Source organism: Anomaloglossus baeobatrachus, chromosome 1 (assembly GCF_048569485.1).
Source record: "Anomaloglossus baeobatrachus isolate aAnoBae1 chromosome 1, aAnoBae1.hap1, whole genome shotgun sequence".
In the NCBI taxonomy this organism is placed as follows: Eukaryota; Metazoa; Chordata; class Amphibia; order Anura; family Aromobatidae; genus Anomaloglossus; species Anomaloglossus baeobatrachus.
In genome coordinates, this window is record NC_134353.1 from 861,257,493 (window position 1) to 861,281,895 (window position 24,403).

At 44.0% G+C, this 24,403-nt stretch overlaps 1 protein-coding gene across 2 annotated transcripts in view; it reads left to right on the forward strand.

The window, feature by feature from the left end:
* Positions 1-24,403, forward strand: part of LOC142254680 (uncharacterized) — a 59,751-nt gene that overhangs the window by 5,063 nt on the left and 30,285 nt on the right. The window contains exon 3 of one of the 2 annotated variants that reach the window (XR_012727302.1): positions 12,393-13,191. The exons of the other annotated variant lie outside the window; for it this stretch is intronic. The gene's annotated coding sequence lies outside the window, so the exon portion shown is untranslated. Of the gene's footprint in view, positions 1-12,392; positions 13,192-24,403 lie in introns of those variants that run through there. 2 annotated transcript variants of the gene reach the window in all.

The following is a 24,403-nucleotide window of genomic DNA, read 5'->3' on the forward strand; positions in this document are numbered from 1 at the left end:
AGAACTCCACTCTCCACTATAACTTCCACTTGTCTGACTGTTCAAACTCCAAACTTCATCTACTGTGTTACCGCCTCTGACACCTCAGGACCCCTAGGTGGACGTTCTCATCCACCTGATCCCGCCCACTGGTGTGTCATTATAATGAGGAGGGTGGCTAGGCTTTAATGGCTGTGTGTTGTACCTAGGTGTGGGTTTTTGGTGGTAACAAGGAGGGTGGACAACTTTTGTGATTACCTGGTTTTGCCAGGGCGTCACAGATCAGGGGGCTGCTAAAGACAGAAAATAAATTGTCAGCGAGATCTGAACAACTTACTGTGGGTCTACTACATGTCAGGACTGTGCTGTAGGTAGTTTCCACAACAACTCAATGTGTGAACACAGCCTGATACAGATCCAACCAGCAGTTACTGTTCACTAGTGTCACACCGAGCTTTATCATTATACTAATGAACATTCATCCCACTTCTAGAACAGTTTTATTAACACAAGTATAACAAGAATTCTAAAAAAAAAAAAAAAAATAAAATAATATTTACAGTTTTATTTTTATAGAGAACCATTGATTCCATGCTGTACATGGGAACTGGTCATACACAAAATACAGATATGAATTACAGTAAATAAACCAATCCTGACAGACTGGTAGAGAGGGGAGCGGACCCTGCCCTCAGGGGTTTACAGTCTACAGGGTAATGGGGAGGAGACAGTAGGTCGGGGATACAAATATATAACAACGAACTTTAGAAATCAATGCGTAGAATTAAGCCATGTTGGACATTGGAGACAATGAAAGAAAAAAATCTTTTGTATCGGAGTCCTCTGCCTTTTAGGTGTAAAAATTGTATTTCTGTATTTACCTTAAAAATCCTCTCTCGTTGACTACATTGGTGGACACAGGAGGTGTGATGTGGATTAGACCACACTGTTCTCTCAGTCTCTAAGGTGGGACGACGGGGGGGGGGAGGGGTAATAACACCCAGTTGCCAGTAGTCGCAAGCTGTATTTGAAAAACAAAGGGAGAAGATTAATAACACACAGAGTTCCCTGTGCGAGTCCCCCCAACATGCAACACTGCCCCCTGCCCAGCAAGCCCCCCGAAAGTGAAGCGTCACCCTCTACCTAGTGCGAGCCCCCCCAACACGCAGCCTCTTCCCCTGCAGGCCCCACCAACATGCAACCTCTCTCCCTGCGAGCCCCCCAACGTACAACACGGCCACCTGCTCAGCACGAACCCCCCCAACGTGCAACTCAGCTCCCTGCTCAGCGCCCTGCAAGTCCCCCCAAAGTGCAGCACCACCCCCTGCCTATTGCTAGCCCCACCCCAACGTGCAGCCTCTCTCTCTGTGAGCCCACCCCAACGTGCAGCCTCTACCCCTGCGAGCCCACCCCAACGTGCAGCCTCTCCCCCTTTGAGCCCACCCCAACGTGCAGCCTCTCCCCCTGCGAGTCCACCCCAAAGTGCAGCCTCTCCCCCCTGCGAGCCCACCCCAACGTGCAGCCTCTCCCTCCTGCGAGCCCACCCCAATGTGCAGCCTCTCCCCCCTGCAAGCCCACCCCAATGTGCAGCCTCTCCCCCTGCGAGCCCACTCCAACGTGCAGGCTCTCCCCCCTGCGAGCCTACCCCAACATGCAGCCTCTCCTCCCTGCGAGCCCACGCCAATGTGCAGCCTGTCCCCCCCTTCGAGCCGCTCCCAACGTGCAGCCTCTCCCCCTGCGAGTCCCCCCAATGTGCAGCCTCTCCCCATGCGAGCCCCCCCCAAACGTGCAGCCTCTCCCCCTGCGAGCCCCCCAACGTGCAGCCTCTCTCCCTGCAAGCTCCCCCCAACGTGCAACACGGCCCCCTGCCCAGTGCGAGCCCACCCAACGTGCAACACGGCACCCTGCCCAGCGCGAGCCCCCCCAACATGCAGCATTGCCACCTGCCTAGTGCGCCCTGCAAGCCCCTCCAAAGTGCAATCGGGTGCCCTGCAAGCCCTCCAAAGGGCAATATGGCGCCCTGCAAGCCCCTCCAAAGTGCAGTGTCGCCCCCTGCCCTGCGAGCCATACCCCCACAACATGCACCAATCTCCCCGTGCCCAGTGCAGGCCCCCACAACACGTACCAATGCCCCCCTGCCCAGTGCGGGCCCCCACAACAGGCACCAATGCCCCCCCTGCCCAGTGCGGGCCCCCACAACAGGCACCAAGGCCCCCCTGCCCAGTGCGGGCCCCCACAACAGGCACCAAGGCCCCCCTGCCCAGTGCGGGGCCCCACAACAGGCACCAATGCCCCCTGCTCAGTGCGGGCCCCCATAACAGGCACCAATGCTCCCCTGCCCAGTGCGGGCCCCCACAACATGCACCAATGCCCCCCTGCCCAGTGCGGGACCCCACAACAGGCACCAATGCCCCCCTGCCCAGTGCGGGCCCCCACAACAGGCACCAATGCCCCCCTGCCCAGTGCGGGCCCCCACAACAGGCACCAATGCTCCCCTGCCAAGTGCGGGCCCCCACAACAGGCACCAATGCTCCCCTGCCCAGTGCGGGCCCCCACAACATGCACCAATGCCCCCCTGCCCAGTGCGGGCCCCCACAACAGGCACCAATGCTCCCCTGCCCAGTGCGGACCCCCACAACAGGCACCAATGCTCCCCTGCCCAGTGCGGGCTCCCACAACACGCACCAATGCCCCCCGTCCCAGTGTGGGCACCCCCAAACGTGCAGCCCCCTGTCCAGTGTGAGCCCCCCCAAATTTGCAGCCCCCTGTCCAGTGTGAGCCCCCTCAAACGTGCAGCCCTTTGAACAATATGAGCCCCCAAACGTGCCGAGTCGTCCCCTGTCCAGTGCAAGTCCCCTTTCCTTATGGAAGCCTACACAGCACTGTGCTGCAGCTTCACTACATTCCCTGTGAACTATACATGACCTGCAGCCCCCAGCAGTGACAGGAGACATTTTTTTCTGCCCCCAAAATCCAGTCTGAGAGGAAAGTTCTCTAACTAATGAGCAAAAATCTGATTTATTCTCCACCTCAGGGTCAGGATCTGTCCGCTCTGGGCAGGAGCCTGAGCACTGCTGCTTCCCGCCCACAGCTCTGCACTGAGGAGGCGCCCTTCCGGTGACGTCTTTCCCTCAAAAAATAAACTCCACTCTAGACGCTACCAAAGAGCTTCTGCTCTGCCCCTGCAGCGCGGCAGCTCAGAAACTCCTAGTGGGCCCCCTCTGAGCCCGGGGCCCAGGACAACCGCCCCCTCTGCCCCCCCTTGGTAGCTACGCTACTGCCTCCTATTAAAAAACAAAACCAGTCACACACTCTACCACTTGTTTGCTCTGATTTGAGGACTCATCTTTATCCTACAACCCCAGTTATTTGACACTTTTATCACTACCCTCCGACAATCACTGCTCCCTCCAACCTCTTTCATCTCTGTAGAAGACTGCCGCACATTTCAAAACAAAGATCCACCAAATTGGGCAAGTATTTACTATTCGACTACAACCCCTATGTATAGCAGAGCATTGCCTTTCCCCTATAACCTTCCTCCCCACCATCAAAGAAGAATACTTACTCATCTTCTCCAAATCACATCTAACCACTTCTTCACTTAACTCCATCCCATCTCCTCCCCAACCTCACCACTATGCTTGTCCCGGTCCTAAATCATCTCTTCAATTTATCATTAAAGCTATTCCAATCTCCAAGATCCTATCCACTATGTAGTAGGTGTATGAACAATATTATCAAATACCTTCAAATGGAAATGTAGTATAGCACTCCTGATTAGCTATGTCTCTTACCTCATGTGCAGGTCATTGCAGCATAGGTATGCACCCTTGGCCATACAGATCCCACCCCCAGGTGGCCCCCTTTGCAGTACATATCCCACCCTTAGGCGGTCCCCATTGAAATACAGATCTCACCTTCCAGGCTGCCCCCATTGCCATACAAATCCCACACCGCGGGCTGACTCCTTTCCTATACAGAACCTACCCCACAGGCTGCCCGCTTTGCCATACAGATCCCATGCTGCAGGCTACCCCCTTTGCCGTACAGATCTCTTATCGTAGGCCGCGCCTTTTTCCATACTCATCCCACCCACAGGCTGCCCCTTTTTCATGTAGATCTCACCCCATGCAGACCCCTTTTCCATACAGATTTACTCCAAGATTGCCCATTTTTCTATACATATCTCACCTTGCATGCTGCCCCCTTAGTCATACAGATCCCACCCCCAAAGGCTGCCCCCTTATTCATACAGATCCCACGGCACAGACTGCCCCCTTTTTTTACAGACCCAATCATGTAGGCTGCCCATTTTACTATACAGATCAAACCCCACACGCTGCCCCCTTGACCATACAGATTCCAAATGCCGGCTGCCCCCTTTGCCATACAGATTTCATCCTGCAGAATTCCCCCTTTGTCATACAGATCCCACCCAGCAGGCTGCCCCCTGTGCCAAACAGGTCCCACCTCGCAGGCTGCCTCCTTTGCCATACAGATCCCACCCTGCAGGCTGCCCCCTTTTCCATAATCATCGCACCCAATGCTGCCCCTTTCCATACTCATCCCAGCCCACAGTCCGCCCCCTTTTCCATGTACATACCACCCCATGCAGCCACCATTTTCCATACAGATTTACTCCCATTCTGCCCCTTTTTCCATACAAATCCAACCACACAGGCTGCCTCCTTATTCATACAGATCCCATCCCGCAGTCTGCCCCCATTTCTATACAGATCCCACCCTACAGGGTGCTCCCTTTGCCATACAGATCCTACATCGCAGACTGCCCGCTGTGCGATGCAGATCGCCTTTACATATTCATCCCATCCCACAGGCTGCCCCCTTTTCCATGCAGATCCCACCCCATGCAGCCCTCTTTTCCATACAGATTTACCCGAAAGATGCCCCTTTTTTCGTACAAATTCCACCTCGCAGGCTGCCCCCTTAATCATACAGATCCCATCCCACAGGCTGCCGAATTTTCTATACTGTTCCAACCCCACAGTCTGTGCCCTTTGCCATGAAGATCCCTCCATACTGCCCCCTCTTCCATGCAGATCCCACCCTATGCGGCCCCCTTTTCTATACAGATCCCCCATACTGCCCCCTTTCCCATGCAGATCCCATCACATGCAGCCCACTTTTCTATACAGACCCCACCTAAGCTGCCCCTTTTTCCATACAGTTCCATACAGTTCCCAAACCACAGCTCCCAGTATCTTCAGCTCAAGGAGTGCTTACCTGCTCCCAGCTCCAGCGACCTCTCCTCCTCAGTGGCTCTCTGCAGAGATGCTGGCAGCGTGATTATGTAAACTCATCATGCTGCCATGACCTTTGCAGCCTGCGCACTCCGCCGCGTGTCGGGTCACGGAGCTGATTGGAGCTCCACTGTACCTGGAAATGACGGAGATACAGAGGTTAATTTGTATTAGACGCTAAAACAAATGAATAATCGACAGCTACCCCAGACCCCCAAAAACAGTAAAATCCAGTTTTCACTTAGTATTTTATTAAAGTAGATATGACACAGGACAATTATCACCAAAATAGAAAAGGCAACTTATGTAATAATCTTTATTTATCAAGTTAGTTTACCAGCTCAAGGTCTATAAATTAATTCTCTGATCTGTCATTTCTGAGATTGGTTATAAACTACTTGTGCCAGCCACTGTGCGTGATGTAGGCAGACTCACACTGTAAGGTGCTGAGCTCCATGACATTGTATGTAGCAGCAGTGTCAGAGCTGGTGGGCAGCAGCAGTACAACTAACAGCGGCAGAGCAGTGGGCAGAACTCTTACAGGTATCCGATTAGGTCTGTGTCGAGGTCAAATAGGAGGAGTAAGTTGGTAGACATGGGGGGCCTTAGTATCAAGCCGCATCAGTCAAAAAACGGACGGGCCGCATGGAAAAACTTATGCAACGGATCAGTTTTTTTCGCCGCATCCGTTGCATAGGTTTTTGAGCCGGATTGTGCCTGATGCAAAAAAACTGATGTGTGAAAGCAGCCTAATATCATAGTATTTTGAAGTCTCCACAAATCATCCAGCAATGATATCCATACTTTATTTTTTTCCAGGATCAGAACCAAATTTTCATAACTTTCCTGCAGTAGCATTGAGTCTCCAACAGGGAGTGATGCAAATTAATTTCCACTATCCAGCAAGACTGTTTTTAGTGTTGTTTTGGAAGAATCTACAAATAAGTGCCATTGGGATGATTCATATCTGATTTCTAATTGGCTCATGAACCTCTCATGCGGTGTTCAGCTTTGCACTCGCTGGGTGTCATTGAAGCATATGACTCTTTTCATATCGCAGATTCTGACAGCTTGCAATCTCTTAGTTGTACAGCCTGTCACGGGCGTCAGCTGTGTATTGCTTCACTGCTTTCCAGTCCAGCAGGAGTTAATTCCTGCTGGTTTGTGAATGGTTGCTAGAAGCTCAGGCTGGTAATGACCATTCACAGCCGCACTCATCCTTATTAGGTTCTAGATTTGGTTGCTTGTTGCCGGATATAACTTAAGTGTTGCTCCTGCATATCGGTCCTTAATGTTGTGATCCAGTTCTTGGTAACCTGTTGTGTGCTGTGGAAATATCCCTATTGTTAGTTTATTTCCTTCCTGGGTTCATATTGTCTCTCCCTTATGTCTGGTTGCTGTGTGCATGAGTTTGGGTTCTTCCCCTGTCTGTTATTTATGTGGTTTGCTTCTCCAGTCCTGGGCACGCTCCTGGAGTGGGGGGGGGGAGAGGGGATGTAGATCAATGCTTTAACTGGAGTTAGGGACACACTGGGGGCCCAGATCTAGCTACCATCAAGCTTACCTCTAGGATAAGGAACAACTTAGGTTCCCTAGTTTGAGGGTCAGCTTAGGGGTCCATCTTCTGTTAGCATGATTCCCCGTGACAGAACCCAGGAATATCACCACAAAAAAACAAACTGCCCTTTTTAGAATAAAATAAATGTGAATGAACTCTCTCTATGCCTGGACCATGAAAACAACGTTCTGGTTGACAGAAGGGGTTTATTCTTGAGTCTTGATCCCAACAGTTCAGAAGCATCTTTGGAAAGGCCCAAATCTCTAACAAGATCGTTTAACTCATTCTAAGAAAACAGTTGAGGCGCCTCATCCATAGAAATGTCTGAGCCAGAATCATCATCTTCTTTCTTCTCTTGTCTTCATCTCCAAGGTGCAATTTGAAGTATATAAAACAAACTTTCTTCATAAAATTACTTATTTTTTTGTTGCCTATTAATAGCATATTAGCACAAATAAAACAAAAACAGTCCGGAGAAATAACACAGCCTCTTCATGGCATTTGGCAACAGTAACATTTGAACACTAACAGAATTGAATTGTACTTTATTGGCACACTCAATTGCACACTAGTTATGATGGAGTTACTGAATGGGACACATCAGAGTTGTTCAGCCTAACTGGTTGTCTTTCGCATTCCCACCACGAGTGTACCCCAACCACAACGTCTACCAAGAACTACCATATTGTTCGGATTATAAGATGGACTTTTCCTCCCAAAAATTTGGGAGTAAATTGAAGGGTGCGTCTTAAAATCCAAATGTAGCTTACTGAGGGGTGGTGGAGAGGGGTCACAGAAGGAAGGGCAATGCTGTGCATTGTGCTGCCGTCTGCGGCGTTGCTCTGTGTGGCAGGTATCCCTACTCTGTGCGGCGGACTGTGAGGCTCTGTGCGGCGGGCAGCAAGGCACGGGTTATTCTGAAGATGGTGGTAAGGGCTTTCAAATAATGGCACCCAGATTTCAAATAATGGCACCCAGAGTCGGCGTGTGCGCAGATGGAGCTCTCGACTCAAGCTCTCATCAGCATATGTGCCGACTCCAGCCACCATTTCTTTGAAGCCCTCACCGCCGACATCTTCAGAATGGCCAGTGCCTCACCACCCGCAGCGAACACCAGCACAGCGCCGTCTGCCCCAGCACAGCGCCGCAGCCCGCAGTGAGTATCTGGGCCCCCCTCTGCACCGCCTGCAGCATCGCCATACTCCTGTTCCGCCCCTGCCTCCTGTGACCCCCGCTCCACCACCGCTGCCGCCCCACCTACCTGGTAATACACCACTGGATTATCAAACGGACCCCATATTTATTTTTTTTATCTCTAAATTTGGGGTGCGTTTTGTAATCTGGGGCATCTTATTAAACAAAAAATACAATAAATAGAATACGACAGAATATGATTGACTCTGTGATTTTGCCCAAATCACCCTCCCCCACACTATCCCTATCACTGTCCCTATTTCAATCCAATTTTCATTTTTTCCTCTTTCTCATCTTCATTTTAGAAATCATTTGTCAATAAGAAGTCTTCAAATCAGGAATAGCTTCCCCCAATTTTTTTGTCCCATTACAATTTCAGCAGCTATACACCCAAAAATAATAATAATATTCTTTTTTTCTACAGCGCCAACATATTCCGCAGCACTTTACAATTCAGGAGGATCATATTTAAACAAGTAGCAGTTATAGAAAATACAATATTTAGAGGGAAAAAGACAACCCTGCTCGTGAGAGCTTACAATCTACAATGAGATGGGGGGGGGCAAGGTACAAGTGCTTATTTACAATTATAATCCAGCCATCTCAAGGAAATGGGGGATACAAAATGGCTGCCTGGACCAGTTGGCCAGAGCCTTGAGATGCATTTGGGTGCAGTGGAGTTTGACGTGAAGTTATATTCTGAGTTATGGATGGACTATACAAATTTAGTTCGGCTAGGTAGTGTGATAGGCCGCCCTAAAAAGATGCGTTTTTAGGGAGCGTCTGAAGCTGAGTAAGTTGTGATTCGTCCTAAATTCTTGGGGTACAGCGTTTTTGAAAATATTTTTCACGTATCCTGCATGCAAAAATCTCTTAGAAAGAGTTGAAAAATCCAATGCAGTTTTTTGGTTGCCAACCTATGCCCTTTGAATGGTTTCCTCGTATATTTATTGTAGACTACAGCTTGGAAACCATTTCTGCCATCTAGTGGTCAGGCTATATTACTACATCTGATCACAATCTACAAATAGCTCCTTATATATCAGGGGTTGGAAACCTTTTTGGTTGAGAGAGCCATGAACGCGAGATATTTTAAAATGTAATTCCGTTAGCGCTATACTCACCGGGGGAGTGGCGGTGGTGGAGCAGCTCAGAAGGTCCCAGGAGGCAGGGTAGTCGATGCTATGGGTACAGAGGAGGGGGTGTCGCGGCTCAAAACGGTCAGTGTGCGGTGGGTCAGCTATACTGCTGTGGGCGGACTCGTGGTGTGTCATGGCGGCGGGTGCCATTGATCTGCTGACGGACTGCTTTAAATCTCCCGCAGTTGATGAGATTGATTTAAGAAAATGGCTGCGGCGCGTGCGCAGATCAATGAAATGGACTTCAAGAAAATGGCCACTGAGTTCTATCTGCGCATGCGCTGCCTCTGCAGCCATTTTCTTGAAGTTAATCTCGTCAACTGAGGGAGATTCAAAGCAGCCTGCTGTCTGCTGGCAGATCAATGGTACCTTCCGCCACAACACCCCACTGCCGCCCCGGTAAGCCATATACGGTTTGTAAGACACACCTCCATTTTCCCCCCAGTTTTGGTAAAAAAAACCCCTGTAAAATATGGTATTTTTATATTAAAGGTTTGTTAGATGCAGCCATCAAAAGAACCACATCTGGCTTGCGAGCCATAGATTCCCGACCCCTGTTATATATCATTGATTTATAAATAAAAAAATCTTTATTTTTATATAGCGCCAACATATTCCGCAGCACTTTACATGCATCAGCAACACTGTCCCCATTGGGGCTCACAATCTAAATCCCAGATTAAATACACAGCAAAAAGTGAGAAGCAGGCCTGTTATCTTGCTTTAATGCAAGTTGGGGGTGCAGCCCTCCTGATACTGAGGCTGAACAATTACATGCTTCTCACTTTTTGCTGTGTATTTAATCTGGGACCCAGCTGACCACTTTACCATTCATATTGAAGTTTTGACATGACACAAGTCAGGTACAGAATATGTTTTTAACTTTAGTAGGTTAGGGACTGTCTCAGATGGGTATACCGTGACGAGGTGAGACAGCTTCTTACCTTTTTGCAAAAATGTATATACTAAGTACCCTGTTATTAAGCACTTGCAATTTTTTTATTTATAGTCAGGGTATTTTTCCTACAATTTTTCTCCTTGTTTTTTTTTCTAATTTATTTAGTGGTTGTAACATGTTTCCTGAGGTTTTCCAAGATAAGTAGATTGGGGTAATCAGGTCTAAAGGGGGCTTTACACGCTACGATATTTTAATCAATATCGTTAGCGATGACAAACAATTAGCCACGCCCATGTTTTTCCATCAACCTTGTTCAATTTGAGTTTTTGTCGTCTAATAAAGTCACATGAAACAATCGCACATAAGTCGTTAATTGTGTATGGTTGTTCAGCATATCGTTTTAGGTTGTTTTTTTAGTGTCACACGTTTTTTTTTGTTTTTTTTGTCAATCCGACCTTCATCTAGTTTATCGTCATTTTAGTACCCATCATCCACCTCTCAACACGCCCTCCCAAATTACACATGTGCGTTCAATTTAACATCATTCGCACATGTTCCAGGCTTGATTGTTTCTATAGCATTAAAAAGCAGTCCGCTGGCTGTGTGTATTGTGTCTTATTGGCATCTTGTGTAAGGTAGGTCATTGGGATTTTATCTTCGAAAACATTATTGTTAATTTTAAGTTTTTGTTTTGTCAGGTTTATGACACATATAATGTGAAATTTTTGTAATATTGCAAACAAATTTTAATTTTTGTTGTTTATATATCTGGAAAATTTATATTAAAAAATGCATTTGATGCATTTACCTAAGGTGCAACATTACTGCTTAAGTTTTTTCTGCTAAGATATGAAGTTCTGCACGTAATATTTTTTTTTAAAGTCTTTACACCTGTTTTGCGTAGGAAACATGGCGTTATCAGGTGAGGATTTCATGCGTGATTTCATTGCGGAGTATCGTCAAAATGAAAAAATGAATGTTTGTGGCGTGTAAAATCCCTATCATACAGTAACAAGCTTTTAAAAAAAGAAGCATATGGCAAGTTTATTTCCATATGTTCCCAATATCATCCTGATGAACAATTCAATGAACGTATTATAAAGAAAAAAATTCAGGCAATTAGAACAGTATTTAAAAAAGAACTAAACAAAGTTGAAGATAGCAAACACTCAGGTGCTGCTGCAGAATCCGTTTATGTACCCAGATTGTGGTACTATGACCTGTTAATGTTCACTAGAGATCAAGAAATGCCCCGACAATCAATGAGTCTCATACCACCACTACCAGTAAATCCTGTTGTTCAGCCGCCTATTGATCTTCCAGAAGAGGTAAGTTTATTGTTCTTTTTGAGTTAGCATACTGTGTTTGTGGCATTATAAAATTTATGTTCAAAATGATTGTATGAATCAAAAAGTTTTTGTGTTTATTTTTTTTAAAAAAACAATACTATTTTAGGGTTGTTTTATCAAAAAATATTTGTTTAAATTCTCCAAAATTTAGAACACTCAAGATAAAAAGACATTTGCAATCATACATGACATAGCCATGATAGCTAAAAGGTGCATCCTAAGACATTGGATAAAGGAGGAGGCCCCATCCACAAGGGAAGTCATTGGCGAACTACATAATCTTCTGAGGTTGGAGAAATTAGAAGCAGAAAGGGACAAAGACAATAAGACTACCAAGTTCTTTGGGAGATGGAAAACCTTTATAGAGTCTCATTTCACACGGGAAGAAATAAATAAGTTGGTGACACCTTTCAGGCATTCGGAGTGGTACCTTCTAAATGAAATCCAGGGTAGTTTGGGAAAATTAAGGTTTAACTAGCGGGGACTCGAGGGAAGGGCGAAGGAGAGACGTCACGGCAACAACAAGGCTCAACATTGATATTGGAAATATTACAGGATGACAAAGGGGTTCAGGGGTTTGTTTTATATGTGTTACGTTTGGATTTTCTAATACTGACTCATTGTATGTCATTGCAAATCGAAAAATGGTTTGGAATACCATGTTGAGGTGTTATCCTTTTCTTTGAAATATTCTGGCAATGAATGTACGGGTTTTTTTGGTTTTTTTTTTGCAATCATACTTCTTTTGCTATGGTTTTGTATAAAATTTTGTAAAATCAATAAAAATTGTTTGGAGAAAAATTCTCCAAAATTTAACAATATTTGATTTAAAAAAAAAAAAAAAATATAACAAACATAAGATCTGTTATTAAACTTGTGGTTCAATTAAGTTTATAATATAAAGACTTTAATTAAAATCACATCTATCAACATTGCAATGACTAATGTTTTTGAATATGAATGACTTAGTCATCTTCGGTATATTTATTAAAATTTATATTTGTACATTAGGAACCTACTATTTATTCTGACTTGGAGGATTCTCTTGAAATATCGGCAAATGAAGAGATATCTTCTGTCTCATTACCAATGCAAACAAGCAGTATTACTGACACACCTGGGCCATCTCAAGTTTTCCGCAGACCACTACAGCAAAGGAAAAGGCATTCATCAGCACTCACAGGTGTTGCCCAGCTAGTAGAAATGTCTAAAAATATTCTAGAAAATGCAAAAAAAGAGCCTGTGAGCGGTTATGCCCAAATGATTGATGACCTTTTCAAAAAAATGTCAGCAGAACAAGTCATGCATGCGCAAAGAATAATGCTTTCTGTAATGCATGCCGGCCAAGAGGGGAGATTAAATGAGAATACCTGTATCTCATTTATCACTCCACTCTCATCTGAGTTTGAAAATGCTGATATAATGCAAGCAAATGTGGAGCCACCTGTTGTTGAAAGTTCTCCAATTGCTACGCATCAAACCACTCGTGTGTCCCGAAAAAAAACACGTAAAACAAATAAATCGCAAAAATCATTAACAAGTGATGATTAAATTTAAAAATATGTTATGCTAATCTTTTTTATGTATCAGTTTATATCCAATGATGTGTATGTAATATCCACTTGATGATTTAATTCCCTAATTATTCTAAAATCTAGTATACTCATTTTTCCTTACTTTTTTTGTCTCATTATACAAAAAAGTTTACATTATTATGCAAATAATTGTTTTTGGATAATTTCATCCAACCAAAAAGTCATGAATGACGCAATGACATTTTTTTTTTTAAAGGTAAAAAGTTTACTTAAAATATTGAACATATATAGAATATAATAAAAAATTGTCATGAATTAAACTTTGTGTCTTAACATTATTGAAATATTTTACTAATACTATCATTAAAGTTTGATTTATTAACAAAAATAAGCAATACATTTTTAATGCTTATGTTCATAAAATAAGTTAAACCTAAAGAAAGCTACACATTGAGTTTTTGTAACAACATTAAATGCTCATTGGCAGCTTCTAATACACGAACTCCAGGTTCAAGGACTTCTTGATATGATGGTCTTTCTGTAGTGAGGATAAACAGAGATGTTTTAAATTTATTTTGGTTAAAAAAAACAAAACATACCTCTTGATCTATTATCCACATCTTCATCAGCAATGATCTAAGATCTGGAGCTTAAGTCCAAGTTGAAGGCTGATTGAGTGCCATTTTCTAAGGATAATGTAAAGCACAATTATGCAAAATAATAATTTACATATTTGTATAATTTAATGACCTTTCTGACAAATGGATCAAATCATTGGCATTTACTATTGGTCACACTGCCTGAGATGGTTGGGCTGGGTGTGTTGTGAGGCGTTTCATTTACATTTGAGGCAAGATGGGTAGCTGCCGCAGAACCATACTTATCATCCTGCTCTTTATTTTCCCTGGCTAATTAATGAACAATTGAAGAATCAGATGTTATAAATATTATGTTTATACATATTCATTTATGCAAACAACAATGCTGAAAACAATATTAAATAATTACCTGCTAATCTATGTAATCGGGTACGTATATTCACAACTCGACTCCATGATCTAAACTTTAAATCTGACCATTTGTTCCTGATTTGAACAATGGTGCGTATTACTCCATATTTTTTTTTTTAAGGCCGCGTTGCACACAGCGTAATACTGCCCTTTTATGCGCCATGGGCCTGTCATATTTTCGAATGCACTCAAAGTCCCATGCATCCAGGCATTCCACCATAAATTCTATTTCGCATTGGCCCCAAATGCTTGCTCTTGAAGAATTCGCCATCTTTAATTTCGCTGAGAGAGTCGACAAATAGTGTCTGAGATATAGACTCAATTAATATACCTGCCGAAATAACACACAAAGGCAAGAGAAAGACTGCAGACACATGCCTTTTTGATGATATTTAAAGATCCGTTTAGTTTTTGGGGTTTTTTTTAAATTAATTTACTTATTTTTTCTTTTTGTTTGTGACAATTTAAAACAATTAAAATTATGCTTAATAATTCCATACAAAAATTATTTGTTTAAATTTTTCATATTTTGTAAATACATGGATTTTGGTAAATTAAAAAAATATTGACAGATTTTTTGATTAAAAAAAACATTATTATTTTAAATATTTTTTTTTAAAAAAAAAAAAAAATATATATATACACCGGTATATATTTTGTGTATTTTGCTCTAGATTCAATATTATAATTTTTTTTTTTAACATTCTATCATGTTTGCTGAAAAATTATTTTATTTGATATTTTTTAAAGTTAATATACAAATAAAAAAAAAAATTAATCTAAGTCATTCTGCGAATGCACAGATCCAGGTCCAATGAAATAATTCAAATAATTTTCTCGATTCAACTTAATTTCATGACGTGCACGCCCACTTAAGGGTAAATGATGAAGGGATTCCAAAGATGTTTGATTCCTGACGCCAATCACCTGGCACTATTTCACCAGTTTGATTATTGATTGTGTCATCAAAGCCTGCTGGTGTGTATTGGTGAACATCCATCTTTCTAAGTAAATTGTGTAACACACAGCAGGCTAGGATTACATGGTCAATTGAATCAAGTTTTAAATTAATCGCAGTGTGAAAAATACGAAAACGGCTAGACAATATCCCAAATGTGTTTTCAACAACATGCCTTGCCCTGGAAAGGCGGTAGTTGAAAATTCAACGAAAAACATTTAAACTCACATGTGGATAGGGTCGTAATAATTTTTTTTTGCAAAGGAAAAGCCTCATCAGCTATAAAAGTAAAGTTCAAATGTCCAATTGTCTGATGATTGGATGGCAAAAATAAAGAATCATTATTTAACCTTCTGCCAAACTCAGTATAATCCAGGGCTCCTCCGTCAGATACACGCCCATTTATGCCTACATCAACGTAAATAAACTCAGAATTTGCATTTACTACAGCAAATAATATAACACTAAAATAACCCTTATAATTATAAAAAAATGATCCACTATTGTGTGGCTGCTGGATGCGCACATGCTTGCCGTCTATTGCGCCGCCACAATTTGGGAATTGCCAACGTTTTTCAAAATCAGATGCAATCGCAAGCCAGTCTGCTTGGTTTTTTGGAAATTGCATATAATCACAAGACAGTCAATGATGGCTTGACAGGTTTCAGGGATGAGGCTGCTTAACAGCGACCGTGATATGCTTGATGAATATTGCAAATCTGTTAAACTTCTTCCTGTAGCAAGAAATTGCAATGTTACACCAAGTCTTTCTTCAACAAAAATTGCTTTTCTCATCACTGTGTCCTCATGTTTGATATATGGTGTTATACGTTGAACCAGGAACTGGAATGTAGCCTCAGACATTCGCAAACTGTGTATTAGGTTGATGTGGCTGTATTGGTCCCTCATTAACAACCACTGTCTTGCCCACATGCGACGGCGTTTGTTTTTTTGCCTTAATTGTGCCTCGATTTCTTCAACTGCTATTGCAGCAGTTGTTAGTAATGTTGCACATACTAATTTGTGTTGTTGTGCATTGAGCATTTTTATAATTGTTTTGAAGGGTTGCTAGAATGAAGTTCTTAAATTTACGGTTATTTTCTCTTCTGTGCATGAAAACAAATAGAAATTAAAAAAAATATTACTTAAAAAGAAAAATTATACATTTCTGTGTAACATGAAAATAACATCCACATGTAACCAAAAAATTACCTTAATTAATGCAGAGCACAACGTTAACCAACGCAGAATCGTAGAGATGATATAGACACCACTCAAGATGGAAGCATTGGCGTCTATCCCACGTCAAAAATCACGCCCTTTATACACAACTTACAACCAATTAAACTGACAAGTTAATTTAAGCAAGCACTGCACGTGTGTAGTGGATTATTGTGACGTTTCCTGAACAAGCATGTCGTTGATGACGCACGCATGTGCGATATTGTTGATGTGTCAAATGCTTCACACTAAACAACTTGCGACGATAATAGGACGAGAAGGAACAATTACAAACGGCCTATGACGATTTTTGACTTTTGAACGAGCTCTCCACGGAGACCGATTTTGAAAAATTTTGCGCTCGTTCACAATCGCACGGACGTTTCACACACAAAGATATTGATCAAAAGGCCGGATATGCGTCAGAAACGACATGACCCTGACGACTTTTTAAAGACGATATCGTAGCGTGTAAAGTCCCCTTTAGTGTGACTTGGTGTGATCAACATAGGGCCATTATCACAAGCCTTTTAAATTTTCTTTTTTATTGTTTTTGGCTTGTCGTAGCAAAATAAGGAATGCTTTCTTAAGGTGATCCTGTTCAATCTGCATACCGTATTTTTTCTTCCACATTTGCATTGTTATATGGTATGGGAAAGTGATCCCTTTTCTCATGAGTAGTGCCCTCCTCTAACAAATATGAAGTGAAATGCACGAAGCGCGAGTGTGGATCCGACAACACTTGTTTCCTGATCTGGAAGATATGATCTGTGAGTCGGGGGTCACGTCGCTCTGCAAGAGAGTTGGCGCTACACGCGGGGATTTGGGTGATGAGTTCCACGGCCGGGGCCGCGGTGGTTTGGTTTTAGATGTTAGTTTGTGACGCCACCCACGGGTTGTGGTGATTGTAGGCACCACCGCTGCGGTGAAGGTATTGGGGGCTCCCGGGAGTGGTGTAATGGCGCAGCTAGGTGTTGACCCCTCCGTGGGTAGGGGGTGTTGTTCCCGGGGCCCGGTAGGCGAGGGCCGGGGTGCAGGGTGAAGTGTTGCAGTGCAGTGCGGTGCCTGATGGCACTGGTGTACTCACTCTGACACAAGACACTGGAGTCTCTGGTAAACCAAACGGAGTGATGAACGAGGCCCGCAGCTGGCTGCAGCTTCTCCCAGAATAGGTTGGTGGTTTCTGCCTTTCTCCTGCACCTCTGTGTGTAAATGTTTGACTTCTATGCCTAGACACCGGTAGTCCGCTCCCAGACTTGCATATGCCGTAGGAGCCCATTTGCCCGCAGACGCTGGCCCTTTGGGTCTCTATGCCTTGGCGGTGGCTTTACCCTGTATGGTTGGGCTGTCATCTTCTAAAGGGACTTGTGTGGGATAGGTCCTTACTCCTTAAGTCCAGTCCGCAATCAGTTGATTCGACTCGGCCCTGTCGTTTCAGGGCTTTGTACTGGGTCTGAGTACCCTGCCTGGTGCGCCGGTATCCAGTTGGCTCCCCGGTTCGGTTCCGGCGGACCAATACCCTGTCCCTTACGGTTCCACCAGTCGTCTTCCCGGTCTCCTGCAGGCGGCCACCACCGTCTGCCTCCTTGCCAATGGCGAGTGGGCTCCGACCCAGCCACCTGGTAGTCTCTTATCAGGGCACGGACACAGGACTGCCCGTGACCTCGACTGCTCTCTCCTTGTCCCTGAACTTGACTCAACTAGCTGTTTTCCCGCCTCCAGGCCCGTGAACTCCTCGGTGGGCGGAGCCAACCGCCTGGCTCCGCTCCCCTGGGGTGGACATCAAACCTGCAGGGTTTTTAGGTTGGCTGATGTCACCTAACCGGGAGGGGGTGTGGTGTTGTGTGTGTGACTACCTGGGACGACCCAACTAGTCCGGGGTGTCACAATAGCAGTTTCTCTGCCAGGAACTGCATCATGTGAGTGCCAGGACAGATGGAAGAATACAATAAGGTTCCTCCATCCATCCGTAATTAGCATACATAACAGCCACATTTTATAAAGTTATTTTTGGGGTCTGGAAGGGGAGTCAGGGCCAAGGTGCACCGTCATAGAAGGCAGCCCAGGAGCTGCAGAAGGGGATTCTTTTAGTTTAATAGGTAAAAATTTAGTAACAGGTTCCCTTTAACATAAAGTACAATGTATCATGGAGAAACAAGCAAAATCACTGGGTTACGTAAAAGCTTTACAAAGCAATAATGACATAGAATGATACATTTCCGATTTCAAGAAGAGATATCTCTGTAAAAGGAACAGTGAGCTCTGAACTCAGGTATAACTCCGAGTAAATACCAGGAAGCAAAAGCAAACAAACGCTACATGAAAGGGATTATAAAGCTGCAGATAAAACTGCTAGGCAACTTTTCTAATGTGTTCTTTTAAAGTGAAGGTGTGTAACTCCCACTCTCGTAGCAACATGAAATAGGAGAGCTCAAACAATGAGCAAAAGGACATCCACAGCACAATGGTGCGGCTGCTAAACAGATAACTTCATGGCTGCACTAAGCTATGGGCACGGTGGACTTAATAATTCGGAAATCTACTTATAAATACTGCATAGTGGTGAAAATCTTATTATGAGAAGATGTACGGAATGAGAACCAGTAGGAGAAAGGTTACTTTCAATGAGGAGCCTATCTACGGTGAGTAATGAATCTGGGTGTTTGCTAAAAATTAAGAAAAGTTTCTTCCATTCTTGATAAATGTATTAGGAAGAATTTTGTTATTGTTGGGTCTTGGTGAGATTCCTGTCAGTATCATTATGTCAATGTACTGATTTTAGAGTCAGCGCTTCACACAATCACATATCCAAGGTGTAATGACGTCTAATTTCCATCTTAAGGGACCTTGTCAGTAAGTTATTAGATTCCAAACATCATGTATGTAAAGGCCCTGTGATGTTGATTATGTTCAAAACTTTGTTTTATAAGTTTATCTGTTACGTAACAAGTTGCACTATATTCACAGGACAGCCATAACAATAAAACTACCTGATATTGTGTAGATCCCTTATGTGCCATTAGCTCGTTCCAGTCATTGCCTAGACTCCACAAAACCTCTAAAGGAATCCTGTGGTATTTGACACCAAGACAGTAGTAGCAGATCCTTTAAGTCCTGTGTGTTCTTTGGTGTAGCTACATAGATTGGACTTGCTTTTCCAGACCATCCCGAAAGTGCATGGGGCTTGGCCCTGCAATTACAGCTCTCCGGAATCTCTCCCTCTTTCCTTGCCCGCCACCATCCTCCTGTCAGTGACTGACAGATCACTCTTCTAAATGACCTAATTCCCACCACAGATTTTGCTCAAATGTCATCATTTCAGGTGCAGAGCAAAAGTCTAGCACCCACAGTCATCTGGACCTTACTGCGCACATGCAATCCTGAGAATTTGCACGAGAAGTCAGGCGCAGAGGTAGGCCTGACAGGTTCACTTTAATTTTTTCCCCCAAAAAATCTTACATTGTATAGAAGAGGTTTGCTAATCACTTTTGTTAGTGCAGCTTTCCTCACAAAAACTTCTGTCCATATAATGGCTGCTGGGGGAGAAGCACTTGACCAGACCTGTTCATCAGTCTACTCCAATTGTAAAATACCTCACATGGGAAAGCTGCTTTTCTCTTGGAGGAGGTTTATGGACAGGTATGGACTATTGATGAGGAAGCAATACCATGCTCGGATGCTCGATACTTGTAATGAGCAGTTGATGAAAAGGCTTGGACACTACCTTGTTTTCTCACAAACCGGGCCAGCACTTCTGTTTGTGGAAATGGATGCAGTTGAATGAGACTAGTCCAGACTAGCGATATATGAGCACTACTATGCTCGGGTGCTCGGTACTGGTATCAAGCAGTTGATGCTCTGATGGTTGCGACTCGAGAACCAAAATCAGTGGGGAACTTGAGTATTTTTCAGGAAGATTTCCTAGGAAAATGCTTGAGTTCCCCGTTGGCTTCCATTATACTTGACTACTCATGTCAAGCCCATCCGAGCATCAACTGCTCTATAGGAGTACCGAGCATTTGAGCATAGTAGTGCTCACTCATCACTAGTCTGGACACATGATCATTCACCTGCAGCCATTTCCACGAACAGTAGTGTTGGCTGGTTTGTGAGGAAACAAGATAGTGTCCAAGCCTTTTAAAGTTTTACATCCTATTTTTGTTGAGATTTTTGTTTTTAAAGCTCGAGGGTGGCTTGGAGCTCTTAAAAGAAGTAATGCACTCCTCCTTGCAATTCAACTCCTATTGGGATCAAGCACAGGCCACCCTGTGATCTGTGCTTACACATGAGAAGATGTCACTACCATTCCACCAGCAGCAGGACCTCTGTGGGTTGAGAATGTTTGCAGTGGTAACTTTAGTACCATGTTATTGCATGTTTTATAATGATGCGCTGCTCAAAGTCACCTACCTGGTGCAGTCAATAACAGGCCGCAGTGGTCTAATGGAATGGCAACATCACCACTTCATGTCCCTCCACAGACTATGAGGCGGTCTTTACTGAATTTAGGTGGTTGCCAATAGGTAAGTTTAACAGAGTTTATTATTTTTTAAACCCGCTGTTCCCTAGACCACCCCTTTAATCCCAATTATTAAAAAAAAAATTATAATAGCAGGTGACAAACACAAGTTTAATTCTTGCGTCATATGGACTCTGTCATAACTGCTTTTTTGTTTAGGACTTTTATTGCCGCAGGACATATGTACAGAGTATTGTTCCACATATAAAGCTACTAATTGACGTGAAATGCCAGACCTCTAATCAGCTCAGTACAAGAAAGACAAACCTAACATCTATGTATTGTTTATTTTACATAAAGTCTTTAAGAATTGTTTTGTCGGGCGTGGTCTGGCCATGGAGGAGTAAGGTTGCTGGTATATTCATCTCTCCTCCTGGGTCTAAAGTTCAGTAATGCCAGAAAAGAGAAGGGGTTCTGCCTCCACTTCGTTCTCCTCGACAGTGATGATGAGAATGGTGAGAAATGTGCAATGATTCCTTTCTTCAGCTTCTTCGTCGGCATCCCACTTTGACCCAGAGAAAATGGCACCAACAGCTCAGCGTGAGTTAGAGATGACATCCTTGACTCCTGCACTTTTGAAATAGAAATATATCTCCAGGCTCCACTTTATCTGCTGGTATGACTACTAGGGCTCATTTTATGGGGATCTCTGCAGGGCAGCAGCATCGTTCCCTGCTCTCCCCACAGATCCATAGTCTGCAGCAGGACTTGTAGATGAGGGATTTTATTACAGCTTCCCCACCAAAATGATTTGGACTCCATTGTGTCCAGAATTAAGCTATACCAGCAGCAAGCTTTTAATGCCGTACTCGAAGAATTGGGGTCTTTTGAGAACAGGCTCTCTGCATCTGAGTTGATATGAGTCCCTTGCAAAAAGAGTCTCTACCTTGGAGAAAGAGGAAAATCCCATTCACAATTACAGTACCGTGCATTGCTCCTAGATGATCTGGAGAATAGAGGCAGATGCAATAATGCGAGACTCAAAGGGATCCCGGAAAGCTGGTCTCATGAGTTTTTACTTGAAAAGGTTCTGGCTATTTTCAAAACCATCACTGACAGGCTCTGAGAGGCAACATATAAGATCATCAGGATCCATAGATTATCCAGACCTAACTCGAGGATTTCCTCAACTCACTGGGATGTGTTATTGACGCACCCACCGCGGTCATGGGGATTACTCATTACCGGGCTGCTGCTTCTTCGGGGATGTCACTGCGGCAGAGCCAGATTCCTTGACCCCGGCGGTGGTCGTTAAATAAATGAGATGGGGGATGATGGTGGTAGTAGTTATAGCTTATTGTGACACCACCTGTGGTACTCGGCCCGAGATAGCCAACGCTGCGGGATGGCGACCTCTGGGGCAGATGGTGACGCAGCTTGGTTGGTATAGCTCTCCACAGGTAGAGCTGGGCCCAAGGCCGGATGGGAGTAGTAGTCTATGATGGCGGGGTGCAGGTGAATAATGGAGCGACAGAGGGATGCAGTCTCAAAGGTTTTTACTCACTGAGGCAGGTTCCAGATTATCACGTCCGGACAATCAAATGCTGCCCTTGGAATGCTGGGGTTCACTGTGATGGGCTCCAGTCTATCCTGGATAGTTTGAAGATCAATACCGGTGCACCCTTCATGTGTTCTTTCCTTGATCATCTTCCTGCGCTGACTACTTGCAGTCCTGTCCCGTGCCTACACACACAGTGCCCTGATCTGGTGTCCGCGGATCCTTCACAAGGGGAGCCTGTCGGCCTGGTCCCTTTGGTCCTATGTGGTCACCTTCCAGCGGATTCGTGTGTGAGTTTGGCCTTTAAAGTGACCAAAGCCTCTGGTTTTACTAGCGGAGTACGTTGGTGCTTCTCCTCTAGTCTAGGGACCAGTCTTCGTTTGGCGGCCAAGTCCTTCCAATCCGATGCTATATGTGGAACGAGTCCATGGGGGTTTGGCCCTATGACCCCTTCAGTCTTGTGCCCGGGCCAAGCTGCACCAGCTCCAGGCCACAGGTCTTCACTCCTCCACTGCTCCTTCCAACTCCTTCTTCCACTACAGACTTCCCTCATTCTACTCCACCCCCAGGTCCATCGTATTACTGGAGGGAGATGACATCACCCAAGGTGGCTATAAATACCCTGATGGCACTACAATCCAATCCTGACCTGGTAGGAGCTGCAAATGAAAGTGTTGTTTGTTTTGTGTGCATACCAGTGGATGACCTCTTCCTTACCCAGGGATGGAATACCACACCTCTGGCTGAGGTGCAGTACCTCTATGGTGACCGAAGCTTCTGGGGCACCACATTATGTCGTTTGCATTATTTTGTTGACAGAGAACAGATCCTGCAAAAGGCCTGGTTTCATGAGTCTGCAAACCTGGATGAGGCCTAAGTGAGGCTGTTCCCAGATATCTCTAGCCACACCCTATCTACACACGTGCTCAAAATTGTTGGTACTCCTCGTTTTATGAAAGAAAAACCCATAATGGTCACAGAAATAACTTGAATCTGACAAGAGTAATAAATAAAAAAAATCTATGAAATTGAACAAATGAAAGTCAGACATTGCTTTTCAACCATGCTTCCACAGAATTTTAAAAAAATAAAACTCATGAAATATGCCTGGACAGAAATGATGGCGCCCTCCTCCTCCTTAACTTAATAATTTGTTGCACAACCTTTTGAGGCAATCACAGCAATCAAACGAGTCCTGTAACTGTCAATGAGACTTTTGCACCTCTCGACAGACATTTTGGCCCACTCCTCAAGAGCAAACTGCTCCAGTTGTTTCGTGTTTGAAGATTGCCTTTTCCAGACAGCATGTTTCAGCTCTTTCCAAAGATGCTCAATAGGATTTAGGTCAGGGCTCATAGAAGGCCACTTCAGAATAGTCCAATCTTTTACCCTTAGCTATTTTGAGTCTTTTTAGCTGTGTGTTTTGGGTCATTATCCTGTTGCAAGACCCATTTCTGGGCTCTTTTTTGTTACCATTCGTATTATCCATCTCTTTGATTTGGCATCAATTTTCCTACTGCGGCCACCTCCAGGGAGGTTGGCTACAGTCCCATGGATCTTAAATTTCTGAATAATATGTGCAACTGTAGTCACAGGAACATCAAGCTGCTTGGAGATGGTCTTATAACCTTTACTTTTAACATGCTTGTCTATAATTTTATTTCTAATCTCTTGAGACAACTCTTTCATTCGCTTCCTCTGGTCCATGTTGAGTGAGGTACACACCATGTCACAGTGAGTATCTATGGGCCAATATACAGGCCCACTGACTGATTACAAGATTGTAGTCACCTGTGATCTTAATTAGTGGACAAACCTTGATTTAACTAATAACTTTTGTCACATTATTTTCAAGGGTACTATCATTTCTGTCCAGGACTGTTTTATGAGTTTTATTTTTTACAAAATTCTGTGGATGCATGGTTGAAAAGCAATGTCTGACTTTTATTTGGTCATATTCAAAGATTTTTTTTATTTATTAATTACTTTTGTCAGATTCAAGTTATTTCTGTGACCATTGTGGGATTTTCTTTCATTAAATGAGGGGTACCAATAATTTTGACCACGTATATATGTGGTGCCTCCTCCAGGGTTTGACCCAATACGCTGGAGATTAAGATCTCATGAAGGTGATTTCCTCCACATCTTTTGGTCTTGCCCAGTTTTACAGCTTTTCTGAACTAAAGTAAAGAGGATAATCTGGTTGGTCACAGGCCACGCATCCAAAATGGTTCCCAATTTGTTCCTTCTTCTGCTTTGTGAGACTTCAGTCCTCCTATAA